Below are 19,304 nucleotides of genomic sequence, written 5' to 3' on the forward strand. Positions count from 1 at the left end.
CTTGCTTGCTTCACGTAGCGTCACGGAGCCGTCGCGCTTTAAACATGAGGCAGCGCTGCCGAGGGGCTCCGCTCTCTGCGCAGAGAGCGCCGGCCGAGTCCCCAGGGACGCGCCGTGACCTGCTCGAAAGAGCAATGAAAAACACGACAGGAATCCCCGAGTTCGTACGGCGGAACGCCGTAACTTCATTTTCCCTTGCCTTGTTGTGGGTTCGCACACCCGGCTGCGGCGGCTTCGGCAAAGGACCCTGCGCGGGAACCCGCCGGCTCTCGGCACGGCTGGAGGCGCGGCCGCTGCGGGGCCCGGGCCAGGAGCCCGTGGGTGGATGGATAGATGGATGGGTAGGTGGGTGGGTGCCCGCCGGAGGAAAGCCCGGCTGCCCGAGAGCGGCCGTGTGAGGGCTCGGCCCGCCCCGCCGAGCGCCCGGGAAAGCGGCTCCTTACATGGACACGGCCGCCGCCGCTCGCCCGGGTCCCGGGGGGGCCGCTGGGGCCGGGCTGGGGGCGGCGCGGCCCGCGGGGTTCAGCCAGACAAAGAACAGTCCCGGCAGCCAAATAAGGAAGTGGGAGCCGGCGGGTTTCAGAATAGGAGCAGGGCGGGGAGACGGTCGGGAAGCAGCCGTGCTGCAGGGAGCTGCTGTCTGCTGTTAACGGCGGAGGGGTGAATACGGGGCATCAAGGCTCGCGAACTTGTCGTTATCCTCCTGTAATCTTCTGCCAGCGCAGCTGATGGATTCAAGCTGTGTTTGTCATGTTTTCGCGTGTTTCTGAAAGCTTTTTATAAATTTTTGTTTATAAAGGAGGGGTCTCTGGCAGCCCTGTTGGTTAGCGCTTGAAGATAAATGAGTCTTCCTCTGCCAGGGGAAAAAGTCCCACTGTAGATAATTTCAAGTATTACAAAAATACATTATGAATTTTCGTCCACTTCAGTGTTCTAATGAAAACTTGGACATTCATCTAGAAAGGGCACATCTGCACCCCTGAGAGACGGAGGTGGCTTTGCAGTTGAGAGCCGTACTAGAGAAAGAGGGAGAAGAAATAAAATGAGTACTGAAAAAAACATCCTGACAATTCTGGCAGAAAAGCATTTAATAACAAATTGACTTGGTGGAAGAACATTCCAGGAGATCAGAAACGCAAGTAAGCTACTGTTTGAAACACAGGTATGGAATTCATACCCTGCGATCCTAATCCTTAGTGTCTTGGGCCTTTTTTGTTTTCTACTTATATGGGCTGAATTTAAAAGGTCTTGTTCCTGGTGGGAAAAGACACAGAACACCATTCACTTTTTCACTTCAGACATACTCAGAGCAGAAAGAATCAACACAACAGAAACATTCAGTAGATGAAGGAGCAGCTGTGATCTCTGCTGACTGTGTGAAAGCTGGAACAGAGAAAACTAAATAGCTGTGGGCACAAACTTCAGCAGTAATGTTTAACATACCGGCCTGGTTTGCTCTGGTTTCAAAACATTAGCAACAGAACGTCTCCTAAATTCACAGCCTTTATAGCAAAGAATTAAATGCACTATGAGCTTGACATCCTGATGAAAAAAGGTTAGTTATGCCTTGATCTTGAAATTGCGACCAGATCAGCTCATAAACAGCTACTGAAAAACATTTTAAATATTGTGGGGAAGCCTGACTCAGAAGAAACAGCTTTTTTATCTTTCCTGACAGGCCTTACAATTACAGCAGCTGTAAGTTACTAACGTGTAACTAATTGAAGATACAAGACACTCAGTATTAGCGTATCAGGAGTATTAAAGAAGAGAATGTAGTGTTGATATTTGGGTTGGAAACTGGGAAGGACTGATGGGTGACATCTGAATTGCTGTAACCACCTGTGACTTTATATAAGCCTACTAACAATTTAAGCATCTGAAGTGTAGGTAGACCTGTCATAGATCCATAGTGATGCTTGCAAATGTGATTTCAGTATTACAGCTGAAAAGCATTATGCCAGTTTTGCTGTGAAGTAAAGAAGAAACCATAGATACAATACTAACAAAACCACAGAGGGTGAGCCTTAGGCAAGGTTATTTTGCTATAGATGCTGGTATGTTGATTGAAAAAGAGTAGTATATTACAGATGCCTTTGTAATTTATTTTAGTAATAAAAAATAGAGAATCTGAGGAGAGTAGTAGAGTGAGGGACAATGAAAGTGCAAGGACAAGCTGCAAGAGCTGGGAAACAAATACAGGGCAGAACCAGCTGTGCTGCTTGGGAGGGAAAAGACATTGGACAAAAGCTTACAAAATAGTTGTCCTTTGTGGAGTTAGTGAAACTGGCAGCTTAACACAGGTGAAAATCCCTTTGAGTCTGAGGAGTGAATCGTTTTCCAGGTTATATTTTGTTATATTTAACATAGCTATTTCCAGAGCTCATACACATTGCTACACCAGTAGTTGTGCAGGCCAGGAAGTTCTCATGGGTTACTCATGGTCAAAACAGACTGAGAACGTGGATACCAAAGTATTGAGGTACTTTGAGAAAGCTATTGGGATGCTTGACTCCTCTGTATGCTCGTTGTTCAACCATCACTGTTCGGTTCCTTGTTAGAAAGTGCCTATGTAGTAGACCCACATTTTCTCTCCATGTCATCATAGGGGTTACACGGTAAGTCTAATACCTTTTAAACAGTTTTGTACCTGAAGACCTTTGCTATTTTGCTCCAAAAGGTGAAGTAATTAGTATTATAACAAAGAAGACTTAAGTAAGAGTCACTTCATCACCCTGTATATACACACGCATGTAAGTGTAAACGTATATGTCCATTAAAATGGTAATTGCCTTCTTATGAACATTGTCTCAGCAACAAGAACTTTTCGTTTTTGTTTTCCTCTATGTATAATTAGAAGTTTGGAAAAAGGACCTGTTTTCATTTTATTTTTGTTGATCATGTTTTAATAGATTAGAGACTTTGCAGTATGATTTGCTTTTAAATGTTGTCTCTGGCAGCAATGGTTTCTTCTTTGTAAAACACACAACTTTGAGGGAGCATATTGGCAGAATTGCAAGTGATGGGAAATGTTTGCTCAAATAATCTTGCTTGTAACAAGCATGTGATCCTTTATTTTGCAGAAGTGCTAAGAAAAACAGAAGCCACAAACAACTTGGTACTCCTAGTTTGGCATTGTGAATTTCACCAACAGGAAATAATACCAAACAAAGCACTTAACAGTTATGGCCTCAATGTCTGCCAGCACTGGCAAAGTAGCACAGGGTGCTTGTAATAACAGGATGCAAGAGACTTCTGAAATAGTGCTAAATGCTTGTCACTGGTATATGTTTGGCAATTGCCATTTCTGAGATACAGTTAGTCCCTTTTGTTTTTAGGAAAACCAAACTTTGCATTCTGGCTTTCTAAAGAAATCTCGAACTCTCATGCATTCCAAGAAAATCTGTGGCCTGTTCTGGCTTCGTAGTCCGCATTCAGAGCTTCTAAATGTTGTTGAGTACACTAGGGGAGGGGATGTGATTTTATTCAGATTTTTTTTGTTTCAAATAAAAATTTGAAAATCCACAATAGTTGGCATGTCAAACCTTATTTTGCATAGCTAGCATAAATGGGATGCGTTTCCTTTATGTAATTAAAACAGGGAGATTGATGAATTGGGCTCCATATATCATTGAATCCAGTCAGCTGCATATGAATCGGTTCGAAAGTTATAAACTCTTTCAGTTCCCTCTTCTACTCCTTCAATGACTGCCATTCCCATCTGAGCTTAACAATGTTTGAACTGTAATATGATGCAAAGCTTCATTGTGGCTAGCTGAATACTCTTTGAGTTGATTTACCGGCAGGCCTATGTTCTTGAATTAATTTCCAGTTTTTGAGCCCAGAAGAATCCCATGTCATGTGTCTGCCCCACGTAGAAAACACCATTCGAATCTCAATCACAACTTCTTAGACCTCAGAATTTTTTGTTTATCTGTTTTGTTTTCTTTTTGAAAAACATCATGGTTTGATTTAAAGAATTTGAGAGATCTGGTCTTAACTAGCATGATCAGAATTGCACACTCCAGTGAAGCTTTTAATGTCTTTGTTATTCACCAGCTCGGAGGCTAAAATTTTGCATATCATAATGAAGAAAAACCAAATAGGCGAACAGAAGAAAGGAAATAGAATTGTTTGTAGTATAGTAGTACCTGGAAACTAGCTGTTGTGGATGACGGTGTATGTACACTCAATTAAAACACACTTCCCTCCCTGAATATACGCTGGCATAAAAAGTGAATCTTCATTTTGTGATGATTCTCAGACTTCAAGTGAATGCTAGCCAAATAAGCTCACACGACTTCACGCAGTTTGGTGTTTGCCTGTTTTACTAATGGCGTTTATCATTACCTCCATTAGGTCACAGAAATTAATTGTTGGGTTTTTTACGGCATTTTTTCCAAAAACGGTTTGTTATAATTGTCATTACATTTCGAATGTTTCATTCAAATACTAGGACTTCATTGGGGTTGTATGCAGTTGTCTTTTTACATGTAAATTAGTACCCCTCATTTTAGTTTGCCAGTCGTGCTGTACATGTAGTTGGAAACTCATGAAAGTAGAAACAAATGTTCCTGGAGCTGGAATGATAGGCAAAGTTGTTTACAAGAAAGAATCACAGATCATATTAAGTTTTAAGTTAAGCATATGGTTTTGTTTCCTTGCTCTTTGGATCTTTATCTCACGTTGTGCCTCATGTTTGGTTCCCAGTAAGCTGAGCTTCATTTCACTTTCCATGCCTGGTTATGCTTGTGGAGTCACAGTGAAGCAAGTGTCTTGAGCTAAGCTGATGTGCACAAGCTGTCTTTTTGCTTTCATATTCCATCCCCATGAAATGAACAGAAGCATACATGCATAGACACAAAATTCTTCTCCAAAATTATTGGAACATGTGTGCAAAATATGTGCAATGTAAGAGCTGTGACAGAAGAAAATGTCAGAGAACTCGGTTTTCTTTACTGCAGTACTACCACTCTTATAATCAAAGGAGAAGGTGCAGTGAAGAGACGTGAAGTCCAGGTACTGTTGTTCTGTAATTCGCCTGCCCTACCGTACATCAGTCTGTTCTTTGTTGTGTCTGTGAGATTATCTGCAGCTGTTACTGGCTGAACAGTGTTCTGCTCGTTAGGTAAAGTACTATCCTTGACCAGCATACGTACCCGAAATCATATAGAGACGTGATGAGTGATGAGTAATACTCTTTTTTATCTTTGTGCCATCTGAATGCTATGTGTATGAGCTACCGTGCTTCTTCCCCTAGTCATGTACCAGCACTGGAAACTAACAAGTGTTAGTGCAGTGCCAGTCTCCTCGCTGCCAGGGCCTGGCCTGTCACTCTCTGTTCCAGCCGTGAGGAGACGCTGTATTTCCCCTCCCTTCTTCCTCGTTGACAGTCTTCTGCTGTTCTCCCTGTTACGTTCTGGGGCGACTGATCAAGCGACGTGGAGTGAGTTCCGAGTCCAAAAGAGTGCTGGATGGTGAAAAGGGGTGGAAGGGGTTGAGTAAGCAGGGGAAGTTTCAGTGCCGCCTTGTTCTGCATCATCCATCCTAGCATGAAATTTCTCAGGTACAGGTCCTGCTCATCTCGGGGGTTTGTGTCAGCTGCAGAAGTAGTCAGGATGGTGGTCTTGTGTACACCCAACAGCTCCTAGGCATCCAGAGCTGGACTATAACACACACTGGTTGGAAAGCAGAGCTAAAAGAAGAGAGAGGAACATCCTTACTTTCAGCTCCCCTGAAATCTCTTAGCTGTTGTCCGGGATGTTTAACAGTAATGAGATGAAAGGCAGCATGTTCATCCACATCTTTTGCTGCCCATGCTGTAGAAAATTCCAGTGATAGCACTGGTCACCTCTGTGGATTAACATGGATTTGAGGATAGAGGTCTTAGAGATGTGTCTTTTGAGATTGTCTGTCTTGTTTTAAGCAGGTGTTTAAATGGATGTTACTAGTGATTAGTTGCGTTCTGTGCTTACTTGTAAAACTGGCACGTAAGCTGTAAGGAAGCGCTGGATCCAGAGCAGGTGGGTTCCAGGAGGAAGGGCATGAACCAACAACAGAAAGCTGTTCTTCAGTCTTCAAATCCTTGTGGAAGAAAGAATTAGAACCAGAGGCATCTACCTCCAACTGATGCCCTTAGTGGAATATGCACTAGTGATTTATGTACTTGCAGTCACTGTTTGGCGCTCTGGATGGTTTTGCGTAATTAGACTGCAAAACAGCGTGATTTTTGTAACACGTAGTAAATGTTCTGCGGACTCTGATGCTGTTCTTTGACAAATGAAGAAGATGCAAGAGACTGTTTGCAAAACAGGTGACGAAAGTGCGCGATGAGCGATACAAGAGTTTTAAGTTCGGTGTAACCTGAAAACTCGGGGAGTTGGTAGCGATGAGTGCTGCCACAAGCGTTAACTGAGAAGGACAGAGAGAGGCACCGGGAAGCCTGGAGGAGCGGCCGGGGCCGCCGCTCCGGCAGCCCCGTGCTGAAGGGTGCAGCCGTCCCGCCGGCAGCCGGGGGAGCGGCGGAGGGCGGCGGAGCCTTGGGCTGCGGCCGCGGGGGGAGGCGATCCCGCCGGCCGTTGGCTGCGGGAAGGGCCCGTTCCCGCCGCCCCCCGCAGCCCGGCAACGCCTCCCGCAGGCGCCGGGGAGCGCCGGGTGGCCGCGGGACTCTTAACGTGAAGCCGCCGGAGTGGGCCGCGCCGGCGGAGGCTTCACGGAGGGCCGGCGGGCCCGCCCTATATAGCGGCGGGTACCTGCGGGCCCCGCTCCCGCCCGCTCCCGCGGCCCCTGGAGACGCGAGCGCTGCCGGGTAAGGTGGCGGGGTGCTCGCCTCGGTCCCTGCGCGGCAGAAGGCGGGATCGGTGGCGGGAAGCGAGCGGTCGGGTCGGGCTCTCTTTTCGGCGCGGCACTTGGGTGCCGTCCGCGGTCGCGTTCGGGCCCGGCCGCCGCGCTGGGTTCGGCGGCCCCGCCGCCCGCCCGGGGCTGGCGGATGCGGGAGGGATGTTGGCGGGGCGGCGGCGGCCGGGTGTCCCGCTGCAGCTGCGGGCTGGCGCGGTCAGCTGTGGGGAAGCGTGACAGGGCAGTGAAACGGGAGCGCTTTCACAGCCCGCCGCGTGGGAGACCGCTGCGGGAACCCGGTGGTGCTCCTGGGCGAAAAGAAAGTTGGTGATGGGCAGGAAGCGTGGAGGTGTTAGAAAACTCGCTGTGGCTTCTTACCAAAATTAAATCAAAATCCAACAGAAGATTGTTTTGGGGTTTTGTTTTTTTGTTCTGTGGAATTCATCAGTCTGTAAAGGAGACATATTTGGTGACCTAGCAATGATGTACCCCTGTAGCTAACTTTTTTGCCGAATGTTTATCGTTGAGTGTTGAAAGGAATTTGGTGTTACTTAGTAACTCTGTGACTTACAACAGTAACGGCTTTGGAGGTTTTTTCTTTTTTAAATTTTAATAGCAAAGACCAAAAAAAAAAAAACACCAACAGTGAAAGTTTCCTGGCAGCAGGCACGTAATTAGAAAGAAGGCTGGGAAAAGTAAGGCTGGCCTTCCTTATAATGATGTGTTTACAGAAACTTGGAAAGCGGAGATACGCATTGGCTATCAAGAGAAACCAATGTCTGCTGTTGGAACATTTGGGTCAGCCTTGTATTAAGGAATATGGCACTGCAGAGCATACATCTAAAAATAGGAGTGGACACATTTGATGTTTCATTAGGCTTTGAGGTCAAGAAACTCTTTTTCCATGTTACTCTGCGGCTGTATTAAACTAAAACCATGATTCCTGGGGCCAAACCTTGTATTTCTGAAATGAACTCCGTAAGATGTATTACATATTGTATGGAAAGTTTTATGACCACTCACAAGTCTGTGTGCACCAAAATACACTACAGTTCTGGGGTGGGGAAAGTCATGGTGATGTTCTTAAGGAAGCCCAGCAGATTCCAGGCATCCAGAGCTGGTCTGTGATTCACAATGCATACCAGACATAGAAGGATTAAGATATAGAACTGATAACAAGAGGATGGAAAAAAACATATAAAAGTTAAACGGCTCTCAGCCCACGTCTGTTGATTGCATCTAAACCACTTCGCTATGAAAAAGGGGGCAAATACTTGTGAGAACAGGATTCTGAGAGAGATTCTGTTGCATCCTGCTTTTGGATGGGGAACAAAACCTGCAAGAACTGACTGTCTGTGAAATAATATGCTAGTACTAATTTTCCTGGCCAGGAGGAGAAACCCTGTGGGAAAAGGTGGGGGCAAAGGGCAAAGAGTTTGAACAAAAGAAACTGGGAAGATTGGGTAGGAGGTGTACAGATATTCTTACAACTTTTGAAACTCTTAGGAGTATGCACGTAGGATTTTGTTGGAATTTGTACTGTCTCATTTGGATAAAAACATTTTTCTCATCTTTGAGACAGCAGAAATCTGATAATCACAAAGTCAGAATTTACCAAGTTGCCGTAGACTGCAGTCTGACATAGAAGTTTTCCTAAAATTGGAACAGCGGATGTATGGTAAAGGTTTGTTAGCAGTTGGCAGATGTATGTCACAGCTTTTCATGTAGCTTGGTGAGAGCCAAGCAATTTTCTTTTTCAGTGAAAAAACTATTCTGAAAACTTGAAGTGTGTTTTAAGTAACAATCAGCAGCCTGATGTATCAGAATTCCAGTAGAAAGCACTGCTGTGTTTATGTTCTCATACGTAATGAAGTCCTAGAAAATTCTCTATTGTCTTCAAATTGTTCTTCAATTTCGCTTTTTTTTTTTTTTTTTTGGTAAGAGCAGAACATTTACGTGTATTGTCCTGGCCAACCTCATCTTGCTGGACACTCATGCACCTATTATTGTGGGCCTGTTATTTTTGACTAGCCTCAGCCTACTGCTTTCTCTCTGCAGAGACTGCGTGATGATTGCAACATATAAAACTTTGCAAAGTGTTATTCTACAGTAATTAATGGGTTTGTACAATTACAATTTTTGTGAAGTAATTACTGAGATCTGTGGTTCCAGGTAACAGAAAGCAACGCGCTATTCTCTGCCCAGCACTGAAGAATTTTTTGCGCTTATGCAGCGGTTGTGGAGGGCATGCTAGTCTAACCGCTCCACAAACAGGAGCCGGGCTGCAGTTTTGTCATCCACTGTGTGGTCTGCATGACTGCAGCAGCCATTCCTAATAGCTATGTTAGAACAGCATGCCTCCATTTCTGTAAGCACGCAGTGGTAAATCTGATGAGTAATGTTCAGCTGTTGGGCTTTGGGCACTGGAAGACAAAGGAGTGGTCTGGCTGGAAGTGACCTGTGGGATGCTGGTCAGCCCACTTACATGGAGAAGTCCTTCTTTCTCTCCTGTACAGGATTTCTTTCTATTACTCTGTTTCAAAATGATCCGTGAGAGACTCACCTTATTTAAACTTACCTGGTTCTCAGCTGGACAGAGTAAAGTGATCTGACTTGTAAAATCATGTGTTTGATGGGAAATTACTGCATTCTTCGAACAGCAAATGAATTGCTCAGCCAGCTCTGCTATAAGTAGCTTATTTGTGATTTTACTCATGCCAACATTAATGTGGACCAATGTGCCTGGGAGCAGAGTAGAGCATCAATCAGTGTGATGTCATGTATATAGATTTTCTCTGTGTGTATAGCATCATTTCCCATAGATTATGAATAGAGGTAGGCACTAAACCTGAAAGATAAAGACCTTTGGTTTTAAAAAGCTGAGTTTCTAAGAAGAAAATATGTAGATAAGGGAACTGCATGGGGTGCAGTGAGGAGAAACTGTCTGAAAGATGAAGATAAGCACGTGGACTATTAGTTACATGAAATGTTTTATGTTATTGTCATATGTCTTTTCACTTGCTGTTTACTGTCCAAGAAAAGAGTTTTCAAGTATTTGGGGATCTACTGGACCTTGACTGACCTGAGAGGAGTTGGTGGCCCTAAGATTTTATTTTCCCAATGAAAATTTCAGAGTTATGTAGAACATATTAATTAATTGATAGTCCCGTATATTCTTGAGAACTTAATCATTGGCTGGAAATCTTTCATCCTGGGAATATTCTTTAATCAAAATATACCTATGGAATTTTGTATGCATGAATCATCTTCCGTCTTGGAAATATTCCCGTTTTCTTAACAGACAGCATTTCAGTGCTAGATTAAGTAATAAAGTTCCCTTTGTAGTGAAGCTCCCACTCAGTAATAGCAATACTGAGCAATGATTTCATAGTGACAATACATCCATTTGGAAGAATTAGGAAGAATACATACAGAGTAATTACTAACCAAGTTATAGTATGCTGAGAAGACTCATGTTAACGTCTTATTCTGCAGAAAGTGGAGAGTCTTTTGTGACCACAAGTGTCAGAACTTCTTGGAGATTTACAGACCATATAACATTTTGGTATTCATATAATTAAAAAAAAATTGCTTCCTGTGCCAGTGTAATTATCATAGAAGGAGAACCAATAATTAAGGCAGTTCTTTTTACATATGTGAAGGATACTTTCTGGATTAGCATACGAATAGAAAACTTAAGGAATACTGTTCCTCTGCATTGCTGTCTAGACACTTAACGTGGTCCTTCTCCCACCTGCTTGAGACATTCCAGCCCTTGCCAAGGCAGGAAGTTTGTATTTCCTTTATTGAAGCAGAAAGTGATTGTAATGAGTGTATTGTGAATGGCACTCCCCAGCACCTTCCTTTTCCACAAAGGGAAGGAGTTTAAGATAAACAGCATTTATTTTTATATAAATAAATAAATACAATGGGCTTAATTTATTGCTGGGCCTTCTTCTGCCTGGTGTACCTGTGCGGGATGAGCCAAGAAACAACCGAATCTGCTTTCCTTAGTTTGTATAGTGTCTGTATCTCTCCGGTGATGATTTGGGTAAGAAATCGTTCATTAACTTAGATTGTCTTAAACCATCGTTTTGCAGCAGTTACTCGGAATTCATTCCAGTCCTTCCCAGGGCATTCTTCTGAGACTGGGGAATTTTATTCCTTCACGTCACCAAAAAATGTTCCTTTTGAAATTCTTCCTAGAAATGGGCTCTGGGTTTTGTTTGTTACCAGTTTCAGAAGATGGTCTACATTATATGTGCTGGTCTAAAATAGAGGAGAAGAAGAAAACAATTCTTGTAATTCTTCTGTTTGAAGAAGCCAATCTTATATCATGGCTCACTACAGAATATTTCAAACAGAAAGTGGCATTGTGGGCTTGAGTTCATACTTCAGCCTTAAAACTGTGGAAGAGTTATTTAGTTGAAGGGTTGAGTCTGTGCGTCAGGAGATGCTATACTGCATGGCCACAGAATCCAAGTTTTGGTAAATGTTCGTAAGATGGCACATGTCTCATTTGTTCTTTTGGATTTGTGTAAAGTGAAGGCTTTCTAGAGAAAGACGATTATTTGCAGACATGGTGTGTCAGCCAGCAGAAATGTACAGGAGAAGATATTTTGGTTTTCGTTGGCAACATGGTTACGTTTTTTTTTCCAGGCTAAAACGTGAAAATAGATTGACACACAAAAGTCTGTTTTAGTGATGTTAACATTTATACTAACGAACTAACCCCATCATATTCACAGTGAAGAGTGATATTCTTGTCTTGTATGCTACTGTACACATTAAGGCAACACAGTACCTGAAGTGTGCATGTGAATAATGGGAAAACACAGGGAATTAGGTGTACAACATCAGTATTTAACTCCTTGCTTTTACGATCTTGGACGGGAATGTTTTAATCTCTGCATTTACAAGAAAATGACTGAATTTTGCTTTAAAAGCATTGAATTTACATGATGATTCAGTCAGCTGGATTTAATTTTTAAATTGCTATTTAAAAAGAATTCCTCTCCTATGAAGAAGAAGAATCCAGTTCAGAGAGCAAGAAATGCATGCAGGCAGTGTCTGGTGGGCTGGAGAAACTTCCTCAGGAGTTCCTTCCTGGGCTCTAGTGAATAGAAAAAGAGTGGGAATATTATGATTTTTTTGTGCTGCTTCTGCTACAGAATCATTTAAAAAGTATGACCCCAGTTCTTCAGCCACACTGAACATAGAAATCTGGTTTAAATCATGACCTGCATGTGTTACAGCAACTTTTCTCAGGAGAGCCAACCTGCTGGTTTTAGGCCGAGCTTTAAGCTGGGCTTGCTCGTACCCATTTTTGCACCTTATTCACAATTTGGAAGACTTATCCTTAAAAAGTACATTATATTATTTTTTGTAGCTGCATTTTTTTGTCTTTTTACTTTTTTTCTCCATGACTGAATGCATTCTTCTGAATAGTCTGAATCACAGTGTGAAAGTAGTCACTAGAAACACAATTGTTTCTTTCAGTTCTGTTTCAAAGACCACGTGCATACATACATGCAGATGTGTGTAAAAAGTATATTTCTGACTGCAAAGAACAGATAATGCAGATTTTTTTATAAGAGGAGATAATGCAATTCTGTTTCTGTGTGCATGTGAATGTAATGGTGTGTGAATATGTGTGTGTGTGTGTCCATACAAAGCATAAGTAAAAATCTGTATCTGACTCATGGGGATGGTTTGTTTAAAGCAGCTATTAAAGTGCAAACCAATTTTAATAGCCAACTTTGGCTAGTGGAGGAGATTCACCAAGGCAACATAGAAAGTTTTGCTCAAATGAGAGTTTCCTTGTGCAGAAACCCCGTTGTGCTGTATTTCCTCCAGCCTACCTCAATGTACTTGATTTGGCTCTGAAATATAAAGCCTTTCTTTTCAGTGTTTGAAGGTTTCAGCAGAACACCCTGATGTATGGCTGTATTTTGTAGTGACCGAAGATCTAGTGAATTTTTCAGTACAAGTGAGGCTTTGAAAACCCCAGAGGTGGTTATAATATTTTGTGGATGGAGTACTTTCATCTACTCTGTGTTTGTGTGTGATCTGTGTTTCCTGTCAAAACTTTTAGGGAATTAAATGAAAGCGTGAGTTACTTGGTATGGCGTTACTGATGGCGAGTCTGTTGCAAGATGATGCTGTTTAGTTCTGTGCAAATTTGAGGTGCCTAAAATCAGAATTACTTAAAGAAAATTTAAAGGAAGTATTGATATCCACACTGTCAGAGGTGTTGGTACGTAGCTGCTAATGTCTTTGAGACCTTTGCATGAACAGAGTGGCTGGGCTTCAGAAGTGTTCATCAGTATTACTCAACTGACAAGCCACCAGACTGTATTTTGGTCCATAACGTGCAGATGCTTTTCAGTGAGGAGTCAGAGACTTTTGTGTTTCCCATAGCAGACCTGTTTCCTCATCTGACATGGCCAAGTTCTATTGTTTTTCTGTTTCTAAGCTACCTGGTAATTTTCATATATCCATGATAGTTCTCACACGCCTAAGTTCAATGCCCTCACCAAATCACATGATTATTCTTTCATGTGTGACCTTTGTAGCCTATTTTTTCACGCATAAATAGTTTGCCATACTGCTTGACTATGTTCTAGGGGGGAAGTCTTGATTTCCAATAAATCTTCATAGTTTTTCTGTTTTTATAAAAATTTAGAGATCTGTATGGAACGTAAAAAAGAGAGACACCTCTTCTATCAGTTTCTGCAGACATATGAAATCCAATTTATAAAGTGAGACTACGGAAGTTCAAACTATATTGAAAGTACATTATGTTGTCTTATGAGTCTCTAGGATGTTACATGTGGTTTCCATTCTTTTATCTTTAGTCACTTTTGGAGTTTCTGCTGGAGATTCTGAGGTTATTAACTGTTTAATATTTTCTTAAGTTGTTCATCAGAAATTTCTCGAAAATGATTGCTTCCATTTTCTGCTTTGTATTAAAATACTCTCTAAACACCTTCTTTCTTTTTAAAAAAAGAAGAAAAAAAATTTTAATATCGATTGTGTTTCAGGAACATTTGTGCTTGTAGGACACAGCTTTCAGGGGATAAACACCCAATGTCAGAAGCTGCTTTCAAATATGTGCAACTGAATTAGATGAGTGTTGCATGCATATTTGTCCACATAGATGGAGAGAAAAAAGGAGTGCCTATTAACATAAAACCAAAGTCATATGTTAACATTTTCTCAGACAAAGAATGAACTTCCAGCTGCTGACTCTGAGGTTAGTTCTGTGGTTGTCTCTGGCCCATAAAACACAGCATCTTGAAGTGTTTCTGAGACTTTAGAAATAAGAATTATACAACTGATTCTAAAACTCTAGGTTCCTGTGTCCGGACTCTTTCGACATTTAGTGGTCGTGCTAATGGATAGGTATAAAAAGCCAGTTAATGTGAATGACATTTATCTGAATCTTGCGAAATACCCAGAAAAATGAGCAGAAGACTCAGAAATCAGGATCTCTTTGCCACGTTTCTTTGCTCTCCTACCAGTTGTATGGCTGCTGTCAGCAACCAGCTGCAAGCAACACGGGCCCTCTCTGCAGCCCTAGCTGGAGCATATTGCAGTAATCTAGTCTTGATGTCAAAGGCGCGTCATGTGGTACGCGGACCAGTCTGTGGTGGAACCATTCCCAGGATGGCGAAGCTCAGCACTGACCACATGCATCACAGTTCACCCAAGATCAAGGACCCGATTTCAACTCTGAGGAATCTTTTAAGGAGGGAAGCAATGCTTTCTGGAGCATGAGCTGTCATTTTAAAGGAACAGGGTTTTGCGATTGCCTGTCTATCTTCAGCATATCCAGCTGGTCTGTGATACCTCACTGGAAGTTTTCACAAACAAATCATAGCAGGGATTCTGCAGGTTCGTAGAAGTATCAAGAAATTCAGACCCCAGAAACATGCACTGAAGTAATGGATGTTTGTTACAGGCTGCAGTAATAAATCAGAGCAGTAACATGTGAGTGCAAATGTTATAAATTTGTTTCAGGTTCTTTTGCCACGCACATCTTGATATGAAGCCAGCCATTCCTACACTTTTTGCAAGGATCTGATTATTATCTATGGGCATGGCTCTTTTTGTGGTGAAATGTCTGGTTCAGAACAAGTATTGGTATTTTTAATGCTAGGTTTAGCATGTTGTTTTACTAAAAGGCAATAAAATAGCTCTGGTTTCATCCATGCATCTTCTGACTGCAGTCTGCTCCTCTTACTAACTGCCAGGCCAGGCTATTTCATCTCACTTTGAACACTTTGAAGACTGTTTTGTAGTACTTCTATGAATTTGTAAAGTTAACATTCCTGTTGGGTACAAACGTTGGACTTTTTTGGTGGTGGTGTGTAACTAGAAAAGAGGACTGACCTAGGGACAGTGATTTATAATGAATTACAAAAGAGCTACATTGGCCACTGAGGCCAGTTATCAGTTTGCAACTAAAACATGTTTGTGCTTTAGGTATTAATGCCTACAAATGCAAAAGACGGGCCCTGTTTACTGAGTGAGTTCTTGTATGAGTACGGAATTAGGGGAACTGTTTGCAATGCTAGTATTTGAAGTAACGTGCTCATTGCTAAAGAGCAGAGAAGAATAGAATTGGAATGCGTTTAAGCAGGAAGCTGATGTGTAGTAGATGAAAGTTTGGGGGGGTTAAGTGAGTTTGTACGAACGTACAAAGCTCTGGGATGCCTAATATTTTTACTAAGTATCCTCCTTTTTTCCAAAAAGGTTTGGCATGGCCACCAGAATTTCCAGTCCTGGCAGAACAATGTTGGTTAAGCAGAGTAATAAAGGATTGACTAACTAGAGTGAAACTGGGGTGTTTGGGAGACGTTTCTAAAACATGTGAATAGTACCTTTTTAATAAAGGGAAATGTTTAAAAAATGCCAGGGCCTCATATCGAGAGCGATACAAGACAGAAGCGGCTTGTCCAAGAGATTAAATTCTTCACAAAGCCATAATTAAGTAATATTTAATGTGCTTTTTGAGTTAGGGAAATTGTCTCTCTGTCATCATTGATGTTTTTTGTCATAGAGGAAGAATCACAGAAATCTGTTGTCAAGCTTTCTGAGTTACTGATACTAATCTTTGTGGCTGGTTGTTGAGATTATTCTCAACTGCTTCCTCTATTTAATTACCTCAAATTCATCAAGCTTTTTGTTATAGGTTGTCCACTGTTTTCCATGAAATTGAAAATGTCTTTGAGAAGAGTCACTTAAACAGGAGGGGCGTTACCAATACGATTAGTTTCTCAGTTAATTGCCCTTCCTTCGAGAAATGTAGAGTTTGCTAAAACCACTGACCACTGGCGAAGTCTGTAGAATAGTTTAAGCTGTCATGTGTGTTTCGTAGTTGGTAGAGGTAACAGCAGCACGCTGCATAAAGGATAGGAAAGAGGTGGTGAAGGCATCTTTTGGAACATGTGGGACTTGTGAAAAAGCCATTTCCCATTTGTTCCCCAGTAAAATTAGGATTACATTTACTGTTGTCGATCAGTTTACACACTGGCCTGAAAACTGAAGGATACGTAAGCAATCATAAATGATAGTGTTGTACATCATATTCAGGCTCTGCCAAGTCAGGCTGTGGCTGGGAATAGCATAAAGTTATAGAAGTCTCTAGGAAGTGTGAAGTTTAATTAGTTATACCTCATTAGCTCTAAACTTGGCTGTTTCTGTTCCAGAAGAAGTGTGTACACGTAAGTTGTCTGGAGTACCTGTTGCAGCAAGAGAATCTATTCTGGTACAATTCTGCCTATAGACCAGCCCAAATGACTCCTCCATCTCTAGTTTTCTAGTCCAAAACAGAGGGAAAAGCAGCATTTTTAAACTGTAGTACTGTAGGATAAGACTGCTGCAGGAAATTAGTACAAATGGTTGTTAACTAAAGCTGGTAATGGAGGCGATACCTTTTGATACCTTCAAGGCCAGGTTGGACGGGGTTCTGAGCAACCTGGTTTAGTTGAAGATGTCCCTGCTCACTGCAGGGGGGTTGGGCTAGATGGCCTCTAAAGGTCCCTTCCAACCCACAACGTTCTAGGATTCTGTTCTATGATTTCTATAGTATTTCTAGACATTTTAAACTGTTATTCACCTGATGGTGGTACAGTTTCTTCTGAAACTTCACCATGTGAGCTTTCTCAAGATCTAATTTATTTTGGCTTGCAGTCATCTTATGCTAGTTTTGCAATGCAGAATTCATATTTTAATTTAAAATTATTAATTTTTCTACAATTGTCTGTACAGGGAAGAGTTGGTATCTTTGTAGCTTTTCTGTAGCTCAGACAATCAAATCGTTAAGTAGCAGTAACGAAGTTTAGACAGTGTAAACCATAAAAGATGCCAAAATACAGCAATAGTACCTGAAACTCAGCTATTATAAATGTGTGTGAATCTTTGCAAGTTGCATATTATTGCCTTTTCCATGGTCATTTAGCTAAGAGGTTATTCTGAGCTCCTGAGAAATTCTGCCACACCCCTTAATGAGAAGGTTTTTCTGTTCCAATTTTTGAAGCAGATGATGTCATTCCTCACTGGTATTTGAATTACCTGGACTTGTATGCCATGATAAGTGTTCCCTGTGATCTGAATGTTTAATTAAAACTTGGAAAAGGCTCCAGGGTGACACCAGGGCACTGAGTTAACATCCACAAAAAACTTTCCATGCTCCTTTATGTATAGGAACATCTTCCAGGCATGAAAGAAATTTCTGTGTTTTCACTGCTAAAAACTGCTAATAAAGGTTGACATGAGAAGCAGTATATTTAGACTTCATGACAGCTTTTTCTGGTAAGAGAGTGGAGATTGACTCACTTCAATCACACTACCAAGTGCTAATCAGATGTTCTCCATTTCTGTCACTACTGATTGGACTTAACTGGGTGTGAAACCTTTGCAATCTCCAAGCATTTCTGTGCCATTTAAGTAAAGGCAAATTACCGAGATACTTAATTCACCTCTAAAAAATTACTCCTAAAGCACAAACTAAAATTTGAAACAAATTATTGTAATACATGGATGAATTTTCAAATGTAAATTTTCAATTTGTTTGAATGAAGTTAAATTGGTACAAAAAGTTGCCTGGTTTTCAGAGCTACTAATTACCGTTGCTCCCATTAGTTTCAGTGAAAAGTCTGTCTGCCTGAACGAATTGGCTGCTGGTGTGAATTGCTGAATTCATTTACACAAGTTTGGAAAGCTGTTGCAGCTTGTTTTTTCTGTGATAAAATAAAAAGATGATAGATTCAACATGTACATGCCCAGCTAGCATATCAGTTCCTCTTGTGGCTGCTATATATAGTAGGCTAACTTGCATAGTAACAGTGCTAGGATGGATGAGCAAGAGAGACTCGCAGCTGAATTTTTTCCATTACAGCTCATTTTAGCAGATGTTTTCTCTGTTTTCAAAATGACAGTGCAACACAGTACAATAGTTGAAACTTAACAGAGAATTGTAACTTATTTAGCAGGAATTGTGTCATCCAGTCAGCAGATTTTGGTGAAGTTTTATTGTAACTACGATTTGATTAATGTTAGGTAAGTATAGATGCCATATTATTTTAAATTGTGGTTTGAGTCTAACTTAATTCCTCTGCTTTCCCTGACCTTTTCGGAAAACTAGGCGTCAATTGAAACCACTGCTAAAATGATATTGTAGAAAATGAGCACTGGCTGATGCTAATAATTCTGCATATATTTGTAGAATAAAGAAAACCTACATATTTAGTAAGTAGTCAATTCACTGATCAACAAAAGTACACAAAGAGGAAACTGTTCAACAGAATATTGTTATTTATACCTTTGTCATTCAGGCAATCAAGTCTTAAGCTACATGTCTTCATTTTTAATGAAAGGAAGGCCTGCACTGTGTACTTGGAGAGTGTGTTAATGTTGCACAAATACCCTCCATTTGAAATCTTTAGATAGTTCCAGCAATGGAGGTGAAATTTACTTCAGTTATTCATTGTGCACACTAACCAGTTTAAAATCACTTTTCTCTGCTGTAACCTAAAAGTTGGCTTTACTTCCATTAAAGACTTCATTAATTTTAGGGCAGTTGAACTAAAACTGTCTATTAAAACACAAAGATCTTGTTCTTACACTGCCGTTCAGAAATCGAGTGGACATAGATGTTCCTTCTTATCCTTCACAGTTACACACTAAAGGTATGGCTTCACAAACCCTGCCTTGGAAGGGACTTCCTCACCAGCAGCATGAGCTGTGGGAAGCCCAGCTTGCAGGTGCTTGTTCCTGGACAAGCACCAGCCTTCTGTTGCACCTGCAGAACCCTTTGCATGACTGCTCTTTAATCTGAAGCAGTGAACAGATCCAAGTATAAAAAAACCCCAAAAAACCTCACCTGAAATCCCCCAAAGAAACCGAGAAAAAAATCTGACCGACAAACAAAATCACCAGTCCACTCAAATTCTAGGGTTACT

General features: G+C 41.5%; 1 protein-coding gene across 8 annotated transcripts in view; it reads left to right on the top strand.

Moving 5' to 3' along the window:
• The window catches only part of PALLD (palladin, cytoskeletal associated protein), a 211,753-nt gene that overhangs the window by 136,680 nt on the left and 55,769 nt on the right, over window positions 1–19,304 (top strand). Inside the window, exon 1 of one of the 8 annotated variants that reach the window (XM_075421683.1) lies at window positions 6,689–6,808. The exons of the other annotated variants lie outside the window; for them this stretch is intronic. The gene's annotated coding sequence lies outside the window, so the exon portion shown is untranslated. Of the gene's footprint in view, window positions 1–6,688; window positions 6,809–19,304 lie in introns of those variants that run through there. 8 annotated transcript variants of the gene reach the window in all.

The sequence above is a fragment of the Opisthocomus hoazin genome, chromosome 5 (assembly GCF_030867145.1).
Source record: "Opisthocomus hoazin isolate bOpiHoa1 chromosome 5, bOpiHoa1.hap1, whole genome shotgun sequence".
Taxonomy (NCBI): domain Eukaryota; kingdom Metazoa; phylum Chordata; class Aves; order Opisthocomiformes; family Opisthocomidae; genus Opisthocomus; species Opisthocomus hoazin.